Consider the following 23,217-nt stretch of genomic DNA (forward strand, 5'->3'; position numbering starts at 1 on the left):
GCTGGTGCATTGAGACCTCCTCTCACCTCTCGTCAGGCTTGAGAGGGTACACTAGTGGGCTTCCAAGCTTACACTGCATTCCGGTGCAGAAAGGACAAGTAAATGCCTCAGTTTGAATGAGCAGGATATATGCAAAGATTTGTAAACAAACAGGATGATCACCCTCCACTCAGCTCCAACTAAATAAAGGTGCTCAGAACTTTCTTCCCTTGTCTTTTCTTCCTTCCTTCGGACCCTTTGTTTTTAAGGAAAATGGAAAGTTTAACACACTGAAGAAAATATAGATTAAGTAGTAGGACTGCTTATTTCCTTAAGTATATTTGGCTATATAATTAAATACAGATTAATTTCCATAACTTTCTAGTTTCTAACTGAGCTAGGGGAAAAACGAAAACAAAACTCTGATCCAGTAAAAATTAGCCTGATTCCTATTTAAAGTCTTTTTAGGTAAGTGTTTAAGCAATGTTGGATAAAATTTCTGAATTTTACTCTGGTCTCCTGTTCTCTCCTGGATGGTATCTGGGTGCATTTAGCAGGGTATGCCTCAAAGGCTTTGGGAAAGATGCAAATACCTCTAAGCCCTGTAGTATCCCCCCTAACTTTACTGTGCCCCTCCTGGGCCTCCTCCTCTACCCCGTGATTTCCCTCCAGCACAGAAGAACTGCCTTTCCCTCTGAAGGACTGGTTGCCCTGTGTGTGCTTTCTTGGCCTCCCACCCTCTAAGCCATCTGCTGTGTCTTCTGCTGGAATCTGTGGCTGGGAAACAGTCCTTCTGCAGCTTAGCCAGGGTCTGGCAGCCATCCTCGACACATCAAGGGGTCTTGGCTCTTGCTGTTTGCACAGCCTGCTGAGATCTGTGTGAGTCCATTCTACCCAAGGCCTGGGTGCACTCAAAGAAATTCCTAGCCTACACCCAAGTGACGCCCAGCAGGGCGTGAGAACTGCGGGATCCCACCACTCCACAAAACACCACAAGACAGCACTGAATGAGGAAAGCCCAGCGCCTCTCAGCCTCAGTGCGCTGTTTGGCTGAGCTTCTCCTGCATGGCTGTCCTTACGGACCCTTGCAGTAGCCTACCAGGCTGCTCCGCCAGGACGACCCGAAGAGACACTGGCAGGAGCTCCTGAGGTCTTGTCATTCTCCTAAATGAGACAAATTCACCCCAGCTACATACACCTGACTGCCTGCCGCCTCTGCTCTGTGCGCTGTCCCCTCATCAACCCACCAGGACTGGGTGGTGGTGCACATCCCTCCATTCCCTTCTTGAGGTCTTTCCTTAGGTGAGACACAACACTCACTCTCCAGACTGCTCCTTAATGGGATAAAGAATTTATCTCTTGAAACAGGCTTGTTGTCTATATGTTTGTCTTGCTACAGTCTCAGCAATACTGTATTTATAGTATATTATATCAGTATAATCTATTAGGTGTCAAAATTTGAATATTAACTCTTTCTGCCTTTTGGGTATAATAATCCTAATACTGCCTGACTTCATCGCCCAATCCCTAGGCCCTCAGAAGAACAGATGTCTTTAAGAGGAATGATCTGAAAGAGATTGCAGGATGTCCCTTCAGTGTAGTTCTGAGCATTGGTTAGGCTATGGAACCTGACTGAGGGTGCACTAATTTCTTAGAGGTAGTTACCTTTACTAAACTACGCTTTTGTTACTAATGAACATAATTTACAACTTTATGAGGAGCTATTGATTACATACTGTACAACTCTCTAAGGATACAGGTTAATGTGTAGAAAAATTATATTAATGCAGTTATTTCTTGACTGAGAGCAATATAGATGATTTTTGTTCAAAACTGCTGTAAAATTATATCTATTCAGAAGAAAAAGTAGCTACAAACATTAGAATTTATAACCATGGGTGACATCAGTCAGTTTTGTATGTAGTTGTATATTAATTTCAGCATTTCTGTGACAGACAGGCTACATAAATCTTCATTTCTTGAGATCTGTTTTGAAGTAGTTTTAATATATTACTGGTTCCCTTATTAGTTAATGAACTAAGTAAAATCTTTCCACATGTATGTTTATAACCTTTTGCAACATGACACTTTAACAACATACACACTAATGAAATGACAATGGAAATAATTGTGCACACTTACTCCTCACTTAAAGAATTTAATTAATTTCAGAAAACCTTGCTTATACGTGAAAAGATTCAAGTTGGAAAAAATAATAAAATGATGTGTATTTATATAAATTTTAATGGAAAAATTGTGGTATATTCTGTACTAACCCAAGAGATGAGATATTTACAAATAGAAAATTTATCAATTGTACTATACAAAAAAAGTAATGAACAGAATTATAAACAAATCTCATTTTTAAGTACATTCTAATTAACAAAGATTTACTGTGTTCACTAAGAATCAGAGGTTTATTTTGAGATAGGATGAAGGTTAATGGAGAAGTACTAAAAGAATTATTCTTTTAAAGATGCATCTTTACACTTTTGGTGGGGAGCATGTTGATCTTTTACTGACATTGCACATAGAAAGAAGTTGTAGAGCAGAAAAACAACTTCAGGACAAAATACAGTCCAAAACTAAGGTTATTGAAATATGTGGAAAAAGGCTACGTTCACTGCTCTAAACAATCCTAGAAAGCATTGAGCTATTCATCACTTTTGTTTAGCATAAAGTTCAAAGCAAAACCTTTTGGTTCATCTGAACATAGTGCACAAGCCCAATTTATTCTTTCTGATATTTTCTAACTGGAAGTTGTGTTGAGCAAATTGGTGGGTACATGTCTACTTGAAATCAACATGCCAACATATAATTTCCTTTAGAATATCTATGTAGTATATTGTGGGTGGGTGTGGGGGGCTATAAAAAATGTTATCCTGAAAACAAAGAATCTATATCTCATAAGTTGTATACATTTTTCATAATTATTCTGGCAAAAATTTTGATAAACAGTCATGTGAGACAGGTTTGCCTATGAATACCAAATGAGACTAGATATAGACACAGATGAAGAAATAGAGATATAGATAGAATATTGGACTTGTAAAAATTCAAACATTTATTTATTCAAAAAATATTATTTGTTTTAACAAGCTAATGTCTTGATTTTGAAAATGTCTAATAACTTGTGTGGGTTCTTTTTGTCAGTGCATCAAATAATGTTACCAAAATAATCTAAACTAACTGAGATCAATTCAAATAATCCAGAGATCACAACACTGACTTGCCCAGTCTTGAGGAGAACACAGAGCCCCTTTCCCTACAGCAGAGACCTCCCACATTTCCTGCACACTCACATGCCAGTTTAAAATCAAAACAACTTTAGAAGGGGAGGGAAACAGAGAAGTTGAATGCTTCGGTAATCATGGCTATAGGTAGTATTTAGGATGTTGAGTTCAAGGATAGTTGATCAGAGAGCAAGAGGACATTTGGGGATTTACACTTGACATTTTTAATGAAATAATTTCTTGTTACAATATTATTTTATCTTCAGACAGTTTGATTAAAATGTGTCCCCTCATTTAGGTGAAGATGGGGTTTAGGGTGTTACAAGCCTGGTGGTGAGCATGCCATGCCCATTCCACACATCTACCCATCCACTCCAGGGCACCACTTTTCCCCTCATTGCTGCGCTTTAAGCCTTTTGCTTGATACAAAATTTCTATTTATTACTATAAATGATTTTTCTGTAAGCTTGTTTGCTCTTCAGCTTGCTCTTAACATCACTTCTACTTTCACTTTACATCTACCTGATTACTGTGGTTGCAAGATAATGAATGGAACACATTACAGCCCATCGCCCTTCGGTTCCTGGCCCCTATAAATGCTTGATAAAATAGTAATAAATCCAAACTCGCAACAAAAAAAGAGCACAAGGAGAAAGCTCATTGACCCACAAACTGTTAGAATTCTTGGTGGTCTAAAATAGTTGAAGGAGAATTGAAGAAGGAAATAACGGCTAAGAATGCTGAAAGAGATCATTGCTACAAAAAGGCAGAATCAGCACAAGAAGAGTTCATGCTTGGAAGTGTTTTAGGTTACCAGGAGCAGAGAGGGATCAAAAAACATCTCCCATTGGGTGTACCCTGTAGGAGCCACCAAGGATCTCTCTCCTTGCCTGTTAACTCTCATCTTGTCACGGTCCAGGGAAGCTATGAGAGGATCTAGAAGCAGAGTGCTAGACTTTGATTTAGATACCCAAAGCACAAAACTCGTTTTTTAAAAATTAACCTATCATACATTTATGTGTAGACTTTGGATCTATAAGGCCAAGTGACTCCATGTTCCTTATATAGCATATAAGGGAGTTAAATTCTATTCAACCCTTTTACTCTAAATATAGAGCAAAGACAGATAAAGTGTAATAAAAGAAAAAAAACAAAACAAAACATGGCCTGGAAACGCAAAACAGTGTGTACTGATAAAGCTGTCCCCTTTTTACTGCTCCAGGTTTGAAATTTGGCTGTAGCAAAATAAAGAAGATCTAAAGCTTAATTTTGCTTCTTTTTAAAAATTTTGTTTTATTATGTCATTATTACCATGTGTAGTGATGTAGAGGGTGGGTACCTTACCATTTAAATATTTATTATCTTAAAATTTCACAAATTAAATCAATGCAATATCAGCCTCACTAAGCCATACCTGAGATTCAGAATAAGATTTGGAGGAAATCAACTTTCTCTCCCAAACCCCAAGTTTCACTGCTTTAGAAGACAGGCATACTTCTGCAGTAGGTTATCTTCACTGACAGGGAGCTAAGAGCAACAGCAGCTAATCTGGAGAATTAATCAACAGTACCTCCCTGGCTCCCAAATAATCATTATTTCATTAAGTTTTTCATTATGCTCTTGGTAAATGAAGCATCTTGTTCTTTCCTGTGTTCTAAAAACTCCTGAACTGCTGTGAAATACTTATTGCAGGCACTTTAAACAGATAGAAATAAATAATTAAAACAAAACAGCAATGTGTTATAAAGTGACCTTTCAGGTTTAGCAGAGGTGCCTGGCAAATGCATAAAAGAAAGTAAAGAGACTTCCCCCATCTAAGCAGCTCACACAGTAGATGTGGCACGACTTAGAGTGACCCATTAAGGCAGATGGAGCTGGCATTACTTCTAGAAATCAGTTAGCCCAGTTATTCAGTTAAGGAATAAATACACTGGAATTAGGGTAATTTAGTGATATACAGAGTTCTGCAGTCATTTAGTGGCAGAGTCAAGACTAAAGCCAAGGTTTCCTCACTCTCAATCCAGTGCTTTCACATTATGTTAGATTAAATAACAACAGAAATGTGATTGATGAGCTGTGATTATTTAATTCAATCCACATTGGTCTGAAAACACTAATTTAAAGCCAACTGAAACTGAAGGGAGCAAATCAAAACTTAGAATATTGAAGGGAGTTAGTATTCAATGCATTATGCAGTTAATAAATATTCCTAGAAAGTATACTATGTATTGCTAATTTATCCTCCCCAAAGACGTGAATTCTGCACATTATGCTTTCTGTTTAATAGGAAAAATCATGGGAAGTAGACATGTATGTGCATATTTTTCTGAAGTGTTTATTAAATCAGTACAGCAACTACCAAATAAATTAGAGCAAGGAGTCCTTCTAATTTCCAAAGAGGTTTATTGACTTCAGTCTTTTAGAGGAAAACCTTGGGAAAGGGGTGTCAAAGAATTTGGTGGATGAAAAAAACAGTATCATAGAAACCTAGGTGGGAATCCAAAAGGTTGAGGAGAAATTACAAAGTTACTGAAAGAAGTGGTAGAACTTTACTTTCTTTAATATTTTACTCAGGGCTGGCCATGTTAATCACAGTTGGCAATTAATTTAGGAGTGCCTATTGCTCTTATTGGATCATAAAAGGCAAATTTTACTTTTTAGGAAATGCTCTTCATTTTACTTTCTTGAGTCTAGTGGGGAATGAGATGACCTGCAGCTCCAAAGCTTAATTCTCAGGATTAAGAATGAAGAAGGCTACCTCCATCAATATGACTTTATTATTTATTCTGGAAAATTCTTTCTCAGGAAAATAAAGGTGTAAATCAGTAATTAACTTCATTGTTCACTTCAGGAAGGTCTCAACAGGAGTGTGCTCAACCAGTCTCTTTCTAGGACAAAACTTCATTTATTTAATTGGACAACCTACTTCTCAGGACAATAGATTGCTCAAAGGGCTAAAAATCACTCATCTGAAAACTAGTAATTCAGGAACACTTTTCTAAGAACATAACCTTGCTTTGTCCCCAGATTCTAAACCATTATATCAAAAACTGTGTCCAACCCTAATCAGATTCAGGCACTAAACCCTTGACTTCAATCACTGAAGCTTTACCCTTAGAAATAACTATTTCCCATCTTCCCCCTTTAAGAAACTAAATGTCTCTTATGGGAATGCCCTGCCTCACTGTAAAAAGTAAATAAACTGAGCCTTCCTTGATCAACATTTTACTTTGGCGTTCTGTTTAGGGAGTTGTCAGCTGTCACTACTAACAGCAAAAAGAACTTTTCTACCAAGGGAGTTGCAACTAGTGTATTATTTGGAAGATACAAACAAAAGTTCCTGATAGGAGTTTGATTTGTTCAATTTCCCATGTATCACTTATCTGTAAGATAAGAGGTTATATAAAGTATTTGTGTCAAACAAATCATCACAACCACCTCTTCTGATCAACCTTCATAGACAGCGATAAATGAAGCTGCTAAATTCTTCGCCTCTATTGAACTGCGGAGAGACAGGGCAGCTTTGCCTGGCTTACTCATCCTTCATTCACTCCTTTGCTGAAGGACTACTCTCCCCGCATAGAGCTGATGCCTCCTTTGCCCTGCTCACTCTCAACTCAGCTACCTTCTTTGTGCCCTTGGGGTGAATGAAGAGGTCCTGCTGACATCAAGAGAAGCTGAGAGTTCTACTGAATTTGAGCTCCACTTATGTAACTGCTGTTCAGGTGCTGGTGTGGAGCTGGGTGAGGAGCATTGCTAGCCCCAGTTCCAGATGTGACTGTATGGGGAGGAGCGTCCCCTCCCCTAGAAATTGTCTGAACCTACAGAACAAGTGCTGTATTTTAAGGAAGAGAAGGGAGATTATGACACACCTCTAACCAAATGCCTTCCCTAAATTTTATCTTCCTTCTTCCCACAATCCATCAGGATCAGAAAAGACAGGCTCAGGGCTGGTTTCATGGACACGTGAAGTGTGGAGCTGTACAGGGCTCTACACTTGCTTTAATGCCCTATTGTCACTGACCTGATATTCTTACTGATTTGAACAAGAGACCTGGGATTGTTATTCTGTAAATTACATGGTTGGCCGTGGGCAGACTTCTTTTTAGCTTCTTTCCTAGACACCATGTCCCTATGCAGAGCTCCATAATCCAGTATCAAATATAAGATAAAGAACTCTCTAAAATCCTCTCCTAACAATCTTCCTTTCTTGCTGCAAAATATTGTTACCTGTTTGCTGCAGAATAAAAAATCCAAATTTGAGTAACAAAATTTGAACAGCTTGTTGCTGGGCAGCTGCATCTGGGAGGTCTCTCCCTGCCCACCAGGTGAAACTTCAACCTGGACGGAGGAAGGTTCTTAACTCTGAACGAGAAAGAATTCTCGAGCAGGTCAGATAAGTGTAGGTAAGGAAGGAATTCAGTAAAGCAAGAGCAGCAGGGAATGGCAGCTGCCTTGCAGGCAGCAGAGAACAGGAAAGTGCAAAGGGAAAGAGGGAAAGTTCTCGGCCTGGGGCAGATTCCCTTGCCAATTCTTAAGACCTGGGTCACTTGGGGTCCATGACCACTTCGATCTGAGCTATGTGGGGACTACCTCCACCGCCCGAGGATCTGGGGGAGCTGCAGAGCACAGGATGGAGTGAGACTGCTCTGAGAACTTCCCAAAGAAAGGAGATTTTCAGGCAGGCTTCTTCAGCTGCCATTCTGTCTGGGCAACCCAGGCGACAGGAACTTGCAGGCCCAAATCTGAGCTCTCAGCAGCCCCTCCCTACATATCAGGAATAAAGCAGAGAGAGTAAAAACTTGGAAATAGAATGAAATAGTAGAGAGACAAAACACAGTAATATCATCAGTGAGAAAGCTTTATTCAAAAGCATGGACTCAAAGGAAAGTGTGGGTGTCCTCAGAGGGGAGGCACACTGAAAGGCTGGGGATTCTGTCTTTTTAAGGCTTTCAAGAAGGGGCAAAAAGTGAAGGGGTGTTGTTGGGCATAGGCTTGACTTGTGGTCTCATGATGTCTCTCTCTAATGAAGGGTGCTGTGTCCTCATCCACAGTCAGTCCTCTGGATAATTCTGTAACATAAATTTAACACAAGGGTTTTATTGATCCTGTTCTTCTCCAAGACAGTGGTTTCCCTCAAGAGTGCTTGCCCTGCCTGAAGGTGGGCTGTTGGGTTACTGTCTGATTATCAGAGAATGTGCTGAGGATTTTACTTCTCAACTCTCTGCTTTTTAAACGGAATCTTAGCCTTAAGATGGAGTTCCTCCTATTCTTTCTGTACTGCTTATATCTCTGCACTTTTCACCATAGGTAGGAAAAGTTAATCATGATGCTTGTCCCATGTCTCTGCCCTGCCTCAAACTATTCCTTTTAAAGCCTTGTTTTAATCTTTTTAACCTCCCCTCCAGCTGATCCAAAGCAGAATAAATCTTGGACTGTTTGGGGACAATGCCACGTACCTATAAATTCAAAATGGAAAATCATATTACTATACTTTTCATTGTATATACTTCAAAAAAATAAGATTATTGGGTTAAATATTGGTAATAAATATGACAAAGTTTCATCTTTTGTAACAAGTACAGATAATAAAAATAATATAAATGTAACAACAGAAGAAATTGTGAAAATATATACAAATACTCAATTAATCTATAATATAGAGTAATAGTTAGGCTTGATGAAAACAAAAGAAATGCAAATTAATGAAGGGGCTATTTTATTTGCCAATCAAATATAAAATAATTTCAAAATATAAAAATCTCTTCAATATTTCCAATATCCATCTCATCTGCTGCTGCCAGTAGAACTGATTGCAGTATACATAACCCAAACCTGTGTGTTATTTATTCATTTCATCCACTAATCCCACTTAAAGTGATCTACCATAATGATGAGTGCTGTCAAATAGTTATGTATAAAAATATTCAAAGCACTGTTATCCAGCAGGCATGATGAAATAATCAGAGATGCGGTCCACAATTTATATATAAAGATGTTCACTGCAGTGTTATTCATTATAAAGACAGTTCCTACCTTTGTGTATTATGCCTTCTTGAAAATATGTGTGTATTCTGAATGTCTGTAGGATGAAAAACAGGCTTTCCTAGAACAAAGAGGTTTCTATTCCATGAGAACCAGAAATATCATAAATCTTGAATAAAACCTTGCCAAAGTTACAATTTCAGTAAAGTATTTCCAGTTATCCTGTTTCATATTCTTCATTTCCATTTTATCTTAATAATGAATTTATTAGTGTGTATTGTTTCAGCCTTATGTTTTCATATAGTAAAAAAGTAATTCTAGAATACAATAAGTTGTACAAACTCAGTTAATTGAAAATGCCTCAATTAACTGTGCAAACTGGAAGAACTAAAATCAGATAGCCTAATGTGTTTGTTCATTATGATTCACTCATATGAAAGATTCAGTTTGGCATATGAGAAGAACTTTAGGAGAGTAGCACATATTTTATGCCTTTGGATTTTTGAAAATGAAATATATTTCTCCAGGACCTCTTGTGGTTAAAAAAATACAAGTACCCCAAAGTACTCACATAAATTTTGAAATAGGAGAATTGAAAATACTTTACAGGAAAGACTTCCAATTCTTTGGATTTTTTGGAAGAGCTATTCCAGGTGGAGAAAATTTCAGTTACGGGCTTTCTGGACAACATACACAATGTTGGCTTTTTCAGGAGCAACTGAACTGTCGGGGAGGAAAAAGTTTTCCTTGACTCTCAGGGTTGCTGGCTGGGTCTGAAAATTAAACTGCCAAACACAGTTTAATGGAAGAAAGTCTACACATTTATTTACACAAGTTGCATGTGACACAGGAGCCTTCATAAGGACATGAAGACCCAAAGAAACAGTTAAGCCTTAGTATTTTTATGCTAAGTTTGATGAAGAATGGGCTGTCCTATAGAAAAGTAAAAATAGTAATGTCAGGAATTTGGAGAGGCCTGTTTGTTAGGATCCATCCTAGCATCTCTTTGTCTTCAGAGATAAGGATGCTCCCTTTCCTCTGATCTAGAGAAGGCACCTCTCACATGAGGACTTTATGACCTGTTTCAGGGGAGGGTCAGAATGCCCTCCTTACTTCTGCTGTTAGCTGAAATTCCTTAAGCTTAAAATATGCAATATGCCAAAGTGCCATATTTTGAGGAAGTGTATCCTGGACTCCATCAGGACCATAATGACCATGACACCTGGACCTGGAGGCTCATGATCAGGGAGGAGAAAGTTCTACAGCTTTCCTTCTTCACTCCTTCACAGAGTTGCAGAGAAAGTGTGTGATGGAACCAGCAACCTGTGATTCAATCTGTTGGGCCAGAGTAAGGCAAATTTTTCTCCGGGGGCTGGTAAAATAAATTTATGCTGCTTTGTATTAACAACACACACTGATGAGTATTAGATACAGATAAGAAGATGAATAATGAATATGTTTTAAATGACTGGAAGTTTTCCTTAGAATCTCTATTACCGAGATACTAACATAAATATCAAGCTCTTGTATATTCCCTTAACATTTCATGTTACAAACAATACTATCAACTTTCTATAAATGTTTGTTAGTCCTTCTGATTTATTGAAAGCTATTTAAGGGCAGGGAATTTGTGATATTTTATTTTATTCTCAGTACCTAAAAGAGTGAGAGGCACATAAAATGTGTCCAGTAAGGAGACATTAAATAAACAAGTAAGTAAATATTTGCTGAGCAAATGAATGATTGCACTCCAGGCTGAGAAGATCTACAAATCTCCTTAAAACCAAAGTCTATATTATAAGGTTTGCCGTGCTCCACCTCATGAATTTGTCAAAACTATTATCTCTGATGCTCATGAGTTACAGTTTAGTCATGCCAAACTACCATCGGTGGTTATAGCATTCTCAAAATGAATCATTTTCTTTCAGACTTTTTCTTTTGTGTACTCCTAGAGTAGATAAAAGAATAAATAGAAAATAATTGTTTAATGTTGAGTTGACTTGAAATGTAAGGAAAGGAAAACTTTACCCTCATGTTCTATACTAGTGGTGTGTGAGTTAACTTGACACAAGGCAAATTAACAGGAAAAAAGCATACAAATTTTATTTGATGTTATCATGTTTTATATATACAGGTAGTTCACAGAAAAGAAGTGAAAACCAGAAGAAATGGTTGTACTAGACGTCTTATAAACCATTTTAACAAAAAGGTTATTAATTGTGGTAAGGTGATTAGGAAATAAATGGCAACTAAGGGTTTCTTGAGTGACGTTTGCTATGCAGACTCAGTCTTCGAGTCAACTGCAGTCTTCCTGGTTGGTATGGGAGAGACATCTTCATAAATGAGAGCTGTTGTCACATACACAAAGGGAAATGTATGCCCTACTTGCAGGCAGAAAAGGTCAGAGAGTTCCTGGTGTTACAGGCACAGCAGGAACTACGAACAAGGAGTTGGGACACCGAGATGCTTGGTAAGGAGCAGCATTTATTAGTGCCGGCCCTGGCTCAGCAGATTCCTATCCAAGACTGAGCCCCGAGTACAGCAGGACCATGCCTTTTATACATTTTCTACAAAGTTAGGGGGGAGTCAACACCCAGGAACCGTTGAGGTGGGAGCTATTAGATCACAATAGGTGTATTTAGGATGCTAGTTATATTTTAATCTATCTCTGTAAAGGTTACCCGGATACATATTATAAACTAATGGGCTTCCATGACTATGATCAACAAGCTCTTCCATACCAGTGAGTCCCGGTGGGCGGAATACATTGCTACATTGTTTCAATCTCAAGCACCCAAGCACCTTGTGATCCCTCTACATTCCTGAAGCCTCAAGAGAAACTTCGTGTCCTTGGCTTCCTTGGCTTCCTCCCACACTCCTATGTCTACTGTTTCTCAATTACCTTCAGCTCACAATAATACTTAGGACAAAGTGGCATATTGTGGAGTGGCTTGTTCTAACCTAGTGTAAAGGAAGAAATTTCCCCAACCCCTCGATGTTCTTATAGCTAGTCTAAGAATCAAATTGACATAACACAGATTAACAGGAGAAAAAAAACAAAACAGTTTAATTACATAGTACAGGGAAGTCATAGACACAGGTTCAAAAGACAGCCAGGGACAAAGAGTATATGTCATCCTGACCCAAGGAGGTGAGACTAGGAGTATGGGACTTCAAAGGAAAAGGGAAGCGTCTTAGAGGAATATGAAAAGAGTAATTGTTAATTAAATATTCACTGGGCCACACCGTAACAATGAGAGGGCACAAAGAGGAATTTTAACAGATTTACCACATGTCTCCAGTCTACCAGTTTTAGTTTACATTATAATGTAGCTATCTAAGGTACTACCCTTCTCCCTGGAGCATGTCCTACGTCTAAATTCTTTTTACACAGTTGGGGATTGGGTGGTCAAAGTTTCTTTCTGAGTATTTTGGCTCTGATTATTCTCAACTCTGAAATAATTTGCAAGTCATAATGGCAGCTCACCCTTTGTCCTTCCAGACCCCATAAAAAAATTTCTCCTTTTTTTAACAGAGATGTAAAAAGATGTAAAACACTTGGGGTCTTAACATTTAATTGAAGCTTGTTTTTTTGAAAGATCAGAAATGAATCCTAGCATTTGATCATATACTGGTGTTATATTTGTACTTGATTGGTGTCAGTCCCACATCCTTCAAAATAAATTATAATTATAGGGACCCATTACATTTTATATTCGCAAATCTCTCATCTGTCTCTTTAGCATAATGATTACTCTTGGTCTCCATAATCCAAGAGAAAAGATCTTAGCTACTCACAAATCCTGTTCTGGAAAAATTCTGTGGATCAATAAAAATGCCTTGTTTTAGAAAAATAAAAAACAAGTATAAATCACTTTCATGGACAAATGAAGTGAGAAACGATTTGAAAATAAAATAAAATTATACCTCTAAGCTATATTGGTTTATTTTTCTCTAAACCTTACTATGTCAGTATGCTGCATTTATTTCTTGAAAATTAAATTTCTTATGAGTATCATACCGGTCCTTCTTCAGTTGTCCCCCAATATTTGCATATATCTGCCATTCCAGTGAATATGGGTTTTGTTTAGCAATTAATCAGCATCAGGATTCTTCCATTGTAGAAAGTAATTCACATGAAGATAGTTTCCTTAACTTTCTCCACTGAATTCCAAAGGAAATGTATGAAGCATCCGTATTTTTGACATACCTCTGTCTCAAATAACTGAAGTGATAATGTTTTCATTGAAGAGATGTAAAACACCTGGGGTGTTAACATTTAATTGAAGCTTGCTTTTTTGAAACAACAGAAATGAATTTGTACTTTGTCATAATCTATTTCCCAGAAGATGCAGTTACTCCACAGAAATCACACAATAGAACTGGTACCTCATTTCATTTTTAGCCAAATGATCAGAATGTTCATTATCTAATGAATACTAATGCTAAATTGCAAACCCTGAAAGTAAGAATAAATAATATCTTGTGATAAATGTATATTTCATTCAAAAATATATATATTACAGAATAATTTTAACTTTTATTCTCTTCACTCTATAATAACATGTGGCAATATTTAAAGACAAATGTGCCCCAAATAATATTTTCTCAGTGAATTTGGAAGAATGTAAGTTGTGCATACAGATGAAACATGTAATAGCAAAGAACAATGCAATTGGCTAAGTGTAGACATTTTCAGGAATAATAGTTTTGGCAAATGTTACTGTTGGGGGGGAGTTCGGTTCAGAGATGCTGAGAAGTCAGAGTATAAGGTGATTAGAATGAAAAAGCAAAGTAATAAAGACACTTGCCATTGGAAAAGCACAGAGACAAAACGTTATAAGTGAGAGGTTTATTTAAAGCAAAAAGGTGCACTCTCAGAGAAGGGGAGTGCAGCCTACCTCAGAGAAGAGGTGCCCCTAAGGTTTTAAGGACTGTGGTTTCATAGGCGGTTGAAGATTTTCAAAGGGTAAGGGTGTGGACTTGTTAAGTGGTCCTGAATGTTCATCCTTGAAGAGTCATTACATCTTTCTTTTGATTAGTTTTCTAGGTAATTCTGCAAAATTAACATAAGAAATTTACTGCCAATTTCTTCCCAGAATAGCAGCTTTTTGGTCTGGGGGGGGTGCCACATCAATTAAGACCATTTTTCCTTTCCCCCAGCCTGGGCTGAGTGATTATTTGTTTGCTAAATGGTATGTTAAGAATCTTACTTCTTAACTACTGGATATTTTAAAATGCAATTTTGGCTTTAGGTGGGATCTTCCTGTCTTTATTTTGCTGTTTATTAGCTGGGCCTTTTAGCAGGCTAAAGTAGCACATGATCTAATTGACACAATGAAGACATGGGTTATGCTGAAGTATTTCTCTTTATCTGGGGAATATGCAAACATTCAAGGCCAAGTTGCTCCTGATCTTTAGAGCTTTAACTGATTAACTCTAACTCAGAGTCTTTTCTGGTTTTCTAGTTTTAACTGGTTAACTGAATCCTATCTAGGGGGCTTTACTGACCTTATTCTCTTTTCACCCCACTCATATCTATTTTCCTGCCTAACACTACCATTTTAGAGAGAGAAGGGGCCTTTCACATTTTAGGTTTAAAAATAATAAAAAACTAAATTATTAGTCTTATTTTCTATCTTCTTTGTCCATGATACTAAATAAAAGCTACAAAATTGGAGGGTCTTTAAACTTAAAATGACATGTCTATGTAATAATATGATTTTTAATAATTTTCATTGCTGATGAATATTTAGATACATATTGAAGAATTTTTTAAAGATAAAATTGTTGGTGTGAGCATTGTATTTTCCTCGGTCCTTGTCTCCGCCACAACAAAGAGTTGAAGGACAGAGACACAGTGGTGAAGCAGAGTAAAAGTTTAATTTAAAGTTACTTAAAGAGAGAAAAAGTGCAGCAGGTGACCTCAGGGAGGAGAGAAGCACCCTGAAACCTGAAAGGTTGGAAAAAGTTAAAGTTTCACACTCAGAAAGTACGGGTGACCGCAGAGAGAGGAGCACCCTGAAAGGTTGAGGGTGCCTCCTTTTAAGGATTTTTCAGGAATGTTATGAAGGACTAGCAGTGTGGACTTGTTAGGTGGTCTCAAGATGTTTGTCTTTGATAAGACATTAAGTTTCTTATCAGTCCTCTGGGTAATTCTACAAAATTAACATAAGAAATTTACTGTTCTAGTTCCCTCCCAGAATAGGGAACTAGTCTGGAATAGCTTCCTGGTTTGTGAGCATATCAATTAAGACTGCCTGCCCAGCCCCCAAGGTGGGTTGAGCTATTGCCTGTTTGCTAAAGAGTAAATTAAGAATCTTACTTCTTAATTTCCTGGGTAGCAAAATGCAATCTTATATTGAAGATGGAATCCTTCTTGCCTTTTACTATGTGCTTATGGCTGGGCCTGCATGCTAAATTAGTTGCTCAGGTTGCAAATTATTTGATTAGGGCTGAAGGAGAAAAAAACATAGCATGTAGGTAAAGTTAAAAAATAAGCTGGGCTTGCATAATTAACACAATAAAGATATGAGCTATGCTGAGGTACCCTCCTTTATCTGGGGAATATTCAAACATTCCAGGCCATGTTACTCTTGGCTTTTTGAGCTTCAACTGATTAATTCTGGGTCTTTTTTATTGGGCTTTCCTGGCCTTATTCTCTTTCTGCCCCACTCATGTCTATTTTTCTGCCTAACAAAATTATGACATCGAAATATTAAGTGAACACATTTCACAGGTTTTATTCAACATAATAATGAAGGAACCAGCAAGATGTAACAACTGGTTCAAAGGAAAATCAAAGCACACACATGTAGAGAGACAAATGGAAATACTGAAGTGAATTTTCAAATACATGCAAATTTAGGCAATATCCACAGGGCATCTTTTAATGGACAAAATCATTTGCATTTCTAACAGAAGTAATTATTTACATTATTATCAGTCTGCAATTTACAGAATTTTAAAATAGATTGAGGATCATGAAAGGCTAAAATAATTAGTTATTCTGGACAATATACTAGTAATCAGTTTTTTCAAAGTTTTTCAGTTTTTCTTGACATATGTCATTGTGAGATCTCATTTGAGAGGGAGAGTTATAGTGTATTTCAATATGATGCAGTTTTCAAAAATGATTTATCAAATCTGAATGCTTACTATCTATTTATACAATAAGTAACTAAAATTAACCTTTACCAAGAATAACTTTAATCTTGTATCCCACTTCCCATGACCACCCATGTAGGTGTTTTTAATAATTTTTCATGTAATATGAGAGAATAATATGAACTGTGTTAATTGAGGAATACACTAAATTAAGGATTCTTAACATGAGAATGCATGGGACTCTAGAAGTGTATGAACAAATTACTTTTACCATTTATGGTGGGATTTAGACATAGAGGGGTTTATATGTAAACTGTCATGTGAATGTTCCCCTGAAATTCTACAAAGTGGTAAACTTGGTATATTTGCCTAAAATCATATTTTAGGGATAATGTTCTTAAGATTTTATTGATTACTTAATGGGACCTACCATTCTTAAAAGGTTAAAAGCTTCTTCAGAAAAAAATTATTTTGACCTACTTGCTTGCCTGGTATTACTTCATTCTGTCTTTTGGACTCTTGATAGCAGGAAGGGCAGCTGGGCTATCACAGAAACTCAAGTATGCTGGCATGACAAGCAGATTTGTCTGGAAATTATCCTGGGAGCTCACACTAGGTTGTCTGGACACTAAGCTGTTTGGGAACCTTTATCTCCCCACTCACTCACACCTTATTCCATTAAAACTGAGGGTGCCTCATGATTAGGATCCTTATAGGACAGATGCCGTCTTTCCCCCAGCAGTAAGAGCCAGACTGACTCTTACCGGAGAACTGCAAAGCTTTGGCACCTTTACCTCATCTGTCTGTCGTGTCAGTAGTCTGATTATTTTCCAGTTGCCCTATAAGGAGGGAGAGCACTTCTCTGATGGCACTCTTTCCTAGAAGGTGGATACACAGTGCACATCCTATAGAGGGCCCTGGCCATGACCAGACTATGTGATGATATTAATGATCAGAAGATCTATACTTTCTTTTCTTGCTGAATCTTGGCCACCAAGTTCTTCAGTGAAGCCTATTCCTATTTCTCAACCTGTTCCATTAGATCCTGTGGAATTTTGCTCAGCCTTAGGGAAATATAGGTGGTGATGCTAAACACTCATAAGTTGATGAGAGCCGATGATCATAAGAGATCAAATGGATGCTCCAATCATCATCATAATGTATATATATTCTCTGATTTTCATTACAGTTCTAAGTTGCCGAGAAAATATGTGAGCTTTGGGGTTCAGAGATACATAAACAAGTATGATGAACTTGGGGAGGGCAGCAAAACTAGTGGTAGGCAGGACTCCAGGGTCCCCGGGATATTATCCACTATTAGAGAAGAAGACAAAGTATGGCCAACAGGATTCAGTAACTGGGTTGAATTTAAAAAGGAGGATATTATGGTGGTATCATCTGAATACATCCCTGACTCAACCAATATGGCAGCATATGCCATGCAAGAAAAGACTCCTTATAAAACAAAAACGTTGTTTTACTAAAGCCTTGGAATGCTCGCATCTCTGGTGAGCACCCCTATAAAATCAATGGGCTATTAAGTGATAGGAGACATTTCCCAACAACACTAGAAAACTCAGCACAGGTTATCCACAGCAGAGAGGGCATTTGTCAAGTGCCAGAGGTGAGTGACATTTGTGTGAACAGCTGACTGAAGTAGATAGTCACAAGATGAAAAGAAGTACAGGTGAGTTCTGAGCCATCACGAGGAGCAGCCCAGAAACATGGTGGGTCAAATTCAATAGCAGAACATTGGCAGTTGAAGCCAGAGAGGCCAGGAATTCCAAAGGCAATAGCATTATCTGACCTGCCTATCCAGAAATGTTTGTGACCATTGCCACATAAATTTTGTGATCATTGCCAGGTATAAATTTTGACATAAAAATTATTATAATACAAATGGCATAATCCATACTAGCTACATCCAGCTTTTTTGCTTCTTGCACGTATTTTGGATACCTTTCCAAATCAGTGTCTCTGCCCCTTCAGACTCTAGACTCACAGAGCTTTAGTTCGAAGCCTGGTTTTTCAACATACTCAGCACATGCTCACTTGGGGCGCGCACTTGTGGTTCCCTTGGTCTGCAAAGCCCATTCTCATTCTACATAATTTACATCATTCCTTGATGAATATTTCTTCTCAATCATCACCAAGCCCCCTTTTAATACATTTCCAATCTTCTCTGCCCCACTTTTCCCATCATTCTTTAACCACTAGCCATATTTTATTTTATTTTTCTTGATGGCATTTATCACTACTTGTTTTGATGTTACATATTTATCTCTTTATTGCCTACCTTCTTACTAAAAATGTGAGCTTTGGAGGATAAGGGCTTTATAAGTTTGATTACCTCCATATTCTCCAAGTTCTAATAAAAACTAGGTTCTTGATTAATATTGTTGAAAGGATAAATACATCCTTTATCATTCTCCATTAATTGGGAATTACCAATGATGCGACTTTCTGATTATCAACCTTGTCCTTCATACATAAAAACAGATTAAAAATGCAACTTAGCACATATGGTAAATGTAAAGATAAAAAAGAGATTATTTTACTAATTATAATAGCAGGTAATACTTAGTACATATTGGGCAGGTTTCTCATTTCATCTTCTCTCCAACTAATTTAAAATAGACACTCTAGTTAAACCCACTGTGGATGAGTAACCTGAGGATCACAGAGCTCAGAAGTGATAGGGATATTATTTTATCCTAAGCTGTCAGACTCAAAAATGCTCATCCTGGAACTACACTATGCTAGTAACTTAATACATATAGCACAGGCTCAACTAATGATGGTTAATGTTGTGGGTAATATTACCATCCTTACCTTGTTCTTTTCATGACCAAGTGGTATTTTATCACATGGGTATGCTATATTTTATTTAACAAGCTCCTTACTGTTGTATACTTAAGGTGCTACCACTTTTGGAAATCATTACAAGCAATGTCTCAATGGAGTCCTTGCACAAAGGGATCTGAGAAGTATAACTATAGAATGCATTTTCAAGGTGTAACAGGCAGATCAAGCATTTTAAATTTTGATTTATCTTACCAATTTACACTTTCAAGAGATGGTACATTTACTTTTTTAGTCCCTAGAGAGTATCTCACTGTATTTTTGCTCATTTATTCCCTTGTTTTCATCATCTTTCATTTTACTTTAGTTTAGAAGTTACTTTTCTCAAAATTCACAATAATGATCTCGTTTGCAAAACCAAAACAAATTGATCCTATTTGTCTCAGTACCCAAATCATTTTATTTGACTTTGATGTTTTCCTTAAGAAACTGTTCTCTGTTTGAACCATTTGAGGACAAAAGGAAGTTTCAATGTTTACTTATATTTCAATTTGAAGAGTTTCCTAAGGTCTTGACCACTTGATCTTGAAAGTTCTAACTGATTACAAAAGGGTCTAATAGATTATGAGCTATTCATATCAGTAAATATTTTGGGGGTTACCCTGTTCTGAGCAAAGGAACTTTTGGAGAATTTATTAAATGACCATAAATGTGCTGACTACATAATTTCACAAAATACTTAGGTTAAAAACAGAATAAGAAGACCAAAGCTCACTAAGATACACACCTCTTTTACAGGCAAGATATACAAATCACATTTGTAGTCTCAGCCCTTTAAAGGGGGTAGCACAAGTGACTAAAACCTCTTCTTAGAGATGACATACAATGACTATGTCACTTCGGAGATGACCAAATGCTTGTATAAACACTGAAAACATTTGAGAAGTAGTTATGGCCCAAGTTTAGAATTACCATTTCCAAATGGAATAGAGTACCTATAAAATGCTAACATATATAAACAAAATCTGAAATGTGGCTACAATCATCTTAATTAACATCACTTTTCCACTGCACCTTTTCAAAAGATACTTGAGGAAGTTTGCCAACTTAAATAGTAAATTGTCTGGAAAGCCTTTCATAGTACCACTTGCAAAGAGCATGTAAATAAATGAAATATAGATTATTTATATTGTATTGTTTCTACAACTTCTGTATGGGCAAGCCAGGAGTGTGTGTGTTTGTGTGTGTGCTTCTCTGTGGGAAATTGCTTTAAGTTCAGAATGGATCCTTATGATACTCCTGTTATTTATTTTCAATGACATCCATTTTAATTGAAATGAGTACAAGATATATGTATATATATATATATATATATATATTTTGCTGAAAGCCTTAAAATAATTTTTAACAAAATAGAATGTATAGAAAGGGTTATTGACAATTGCAGGCTATTTCCCATATGAATATGTGTGTCTATTTTTCTATGCATAGTACAAGCTTAGATCAATATGGAAGAGAACAAGGAAGAAAACAACTCTCACATCTTCGTCTTCCTTTCCATCTCCACCTCCATCCTCCTAGTACAAGCCCTGGTTCTTTGTGCTAAGTCATTTGGACTGGCCTCCTCTCTCTTCAGAGAACTACAAATTGGTGGGGTTTGGCAGTAAGTCAGCTTTACCCGTAATGAAATGTAAGCCAGTTCAGTAAGTAAAAACAGAATTTTATTTGAACCATAATCTAAAAAAAGCGACAGTTAAAATTTGTATGTGCCCACATTGTATATAAAGCATTATTAAGGATGATTTTATGTGTCAGTTTCCTGAGAAATTCATTTGGTAAATTTATACACATTTCATTTTTCTGTCGTATATTACTTCAATATTTCTGACACATATTCACTTTGACTGTTTTTTTTTATTTTTTAACTGCATGTATCTAAGGGAACTAAGGGAATACATCCTAAAAATGTAGAGAAAAATGAATTTTCATTTATAAACCTACACATTGGTCATTGTATTCAATTAGTTTGAAACATGTACATAGTAGGAAACACCTACTAAGTGAAAGACTGTGGGCTGTGCCTGGGGTAGATGGGAAGCTTCAGAAGTAGTGAGCCCAGTTCTCAATTTTATTAAAGGGATTCTATAGAGTTACACAAAAATAAAATTCAAAGGGGTGTGTCATTTGACAGGTGATGAGAGATGTAGACAACGAGTACTATGGAAATTCATAGGATGAAGAGAATACTTTGCACTCTGCAGCTAAAAAGCTCTTTGATTTACTCATCTTCAACAGAATCACTCTGCTTTTATCTCTTTTATTTGTCAATGCTTCTGGCTAAGATTTCATCCAAAGAGAGGCTTCTGTGGGAAAAATAAGTTTGAAAATCACTCTTTCCATAATGCAGTGGAGCAGGTAAAGATTTTTAAAACAACATTGGGTAATCTAACTTATATGCATATGATTGTTTTTATGATGCACCGGCTCTTGGGGGTATGTTGATTTACTTTCTAACCTGCCACCCTGCCATGGATTTCAGAATAAATCTAAATGCCAGTGTCTCTGCAAATCCTTCAGTCACCTGCCATTGCCTAAAGAATAAAATCCAAACATTTTAGGCAAGCACTCTCCGCATTCTGGCTCCAAGTTCCCATTCTCCATTCCATTCCTCTAATTGCAATCTAATACCTAATGCCACAACTGTTAACACCCTATGAGACTTCTATTTATAATTTCCATCATTCAAATGAGAAAACTAAGCTTCAGTGTGATTATTCACCAGTAGATGAGAGGCTGCTATAGAAATTTAGGTTCACCCGCTACTAAATGTGTATTCTTTTCTTAATATTTCTTAATATGTCATTTCCCATTAGTCATTCACCTCCACAACTTCATAACCCTTGCTCAATATGTGTTTATTAAATGAATAAGCAGGAATTACATATAAAAGAGAAATGTAAGGTAAAATACCACCCTCAAGCTTTCCTCCTCATGATTGGGAACATGGCATAAAATTGTCAAAGCATTTCTTAGTCTCTCGGTATATTTTCTTCTTTAGAGAAGGAATACAATGTTCCAGTCTTTGATGGTCTCTGAAAACTATTGTACATTAATCTCAGAGGCAACTATTAAACTGTAATAGCAAATTTTGAGAGTTTTTGGCATCCCCTATGAAAAGTGAAATTTCTAGTGTCACAGCTTTCTAGAATATTCTATGAATGCTGTGAGGATGGTAGAAGTAAAGAGATGGTGTTTAATTCACGATATCATCAAAAGGACCTTGAAGGATTTCTATTCCTTTTGTAGCTCACAAGGTACATTTCTTTATGTTGAGAGTAAATTGGGGCAGAGCAAAACCTCCTGTTAATTGTTGTGTTACTTTTCCTTAAGCAAAAGGCAGTTGATGAAGAGACAGGTTTATTCATTTATTTGACATTACTTCCAAAGTGATACATTTTCATCCAGTCAAATTAATATTTAAAAAAAATTAAAAACAACCAAAAATTTCCTTCAGCTGATTTATTGGATTTTTAGATAGTGTTTGACAAGCTCATTTAATATATCCCAACTTCTAAGGTAGGGCTTATGAGACGACTTTTATTTTGTCTGCCAACTCAGGATAACACAAGCGTTTGTAGAGAACTTACTCATCATCACCGAATTTAGAACAAATGCACATACCCTATTAAAAGAATATGTAAGAGTTCTACCTTGTCCATAATAGTACTTAATGAAATGACAGCAATTAATTTCTACTACCAAGGGACACTGAGTTGATGTCTGCAAAGCTTTTGTCAAAAATGCATGTGTGAGTGTGTGTTTGTGTGTGTAGTTCCCATGGAACGCAGACTTAAGATGAAATGAAGGGGAATTTTATTAAACTCTGTAAGTCAGCGAGGTGAAATGGGATAGGAGATAATCTAAATTCTCCTAATATTTTGGTTTTAGAAAAAAATTACAGTGATATAGACACACTTTAAATTGCATCAAATTAACAAAACCTTCTAAAATCTTCCTTCGTATTTCCTATTAAGAAAAGCAATTTGGGGTAGAAAAGGCTTGGAGCTGAAGTCTTTTTATTCTTAGTGCAATCTTTTCTTTTGGGTGGAGA

This window comes from Manis javanica, chromosome 7, assembly GCF_040802235.1.
Source record: "Manis javanica isolate MJ-LG chromosome 7, MJ_LKY, whole genome shotgun sequence".
Lineage (NCBI taxonomy): Eukaryota > Metazoa > Chordata > Mammalia > Pholidota > Manidae > Manis > Manis javanica.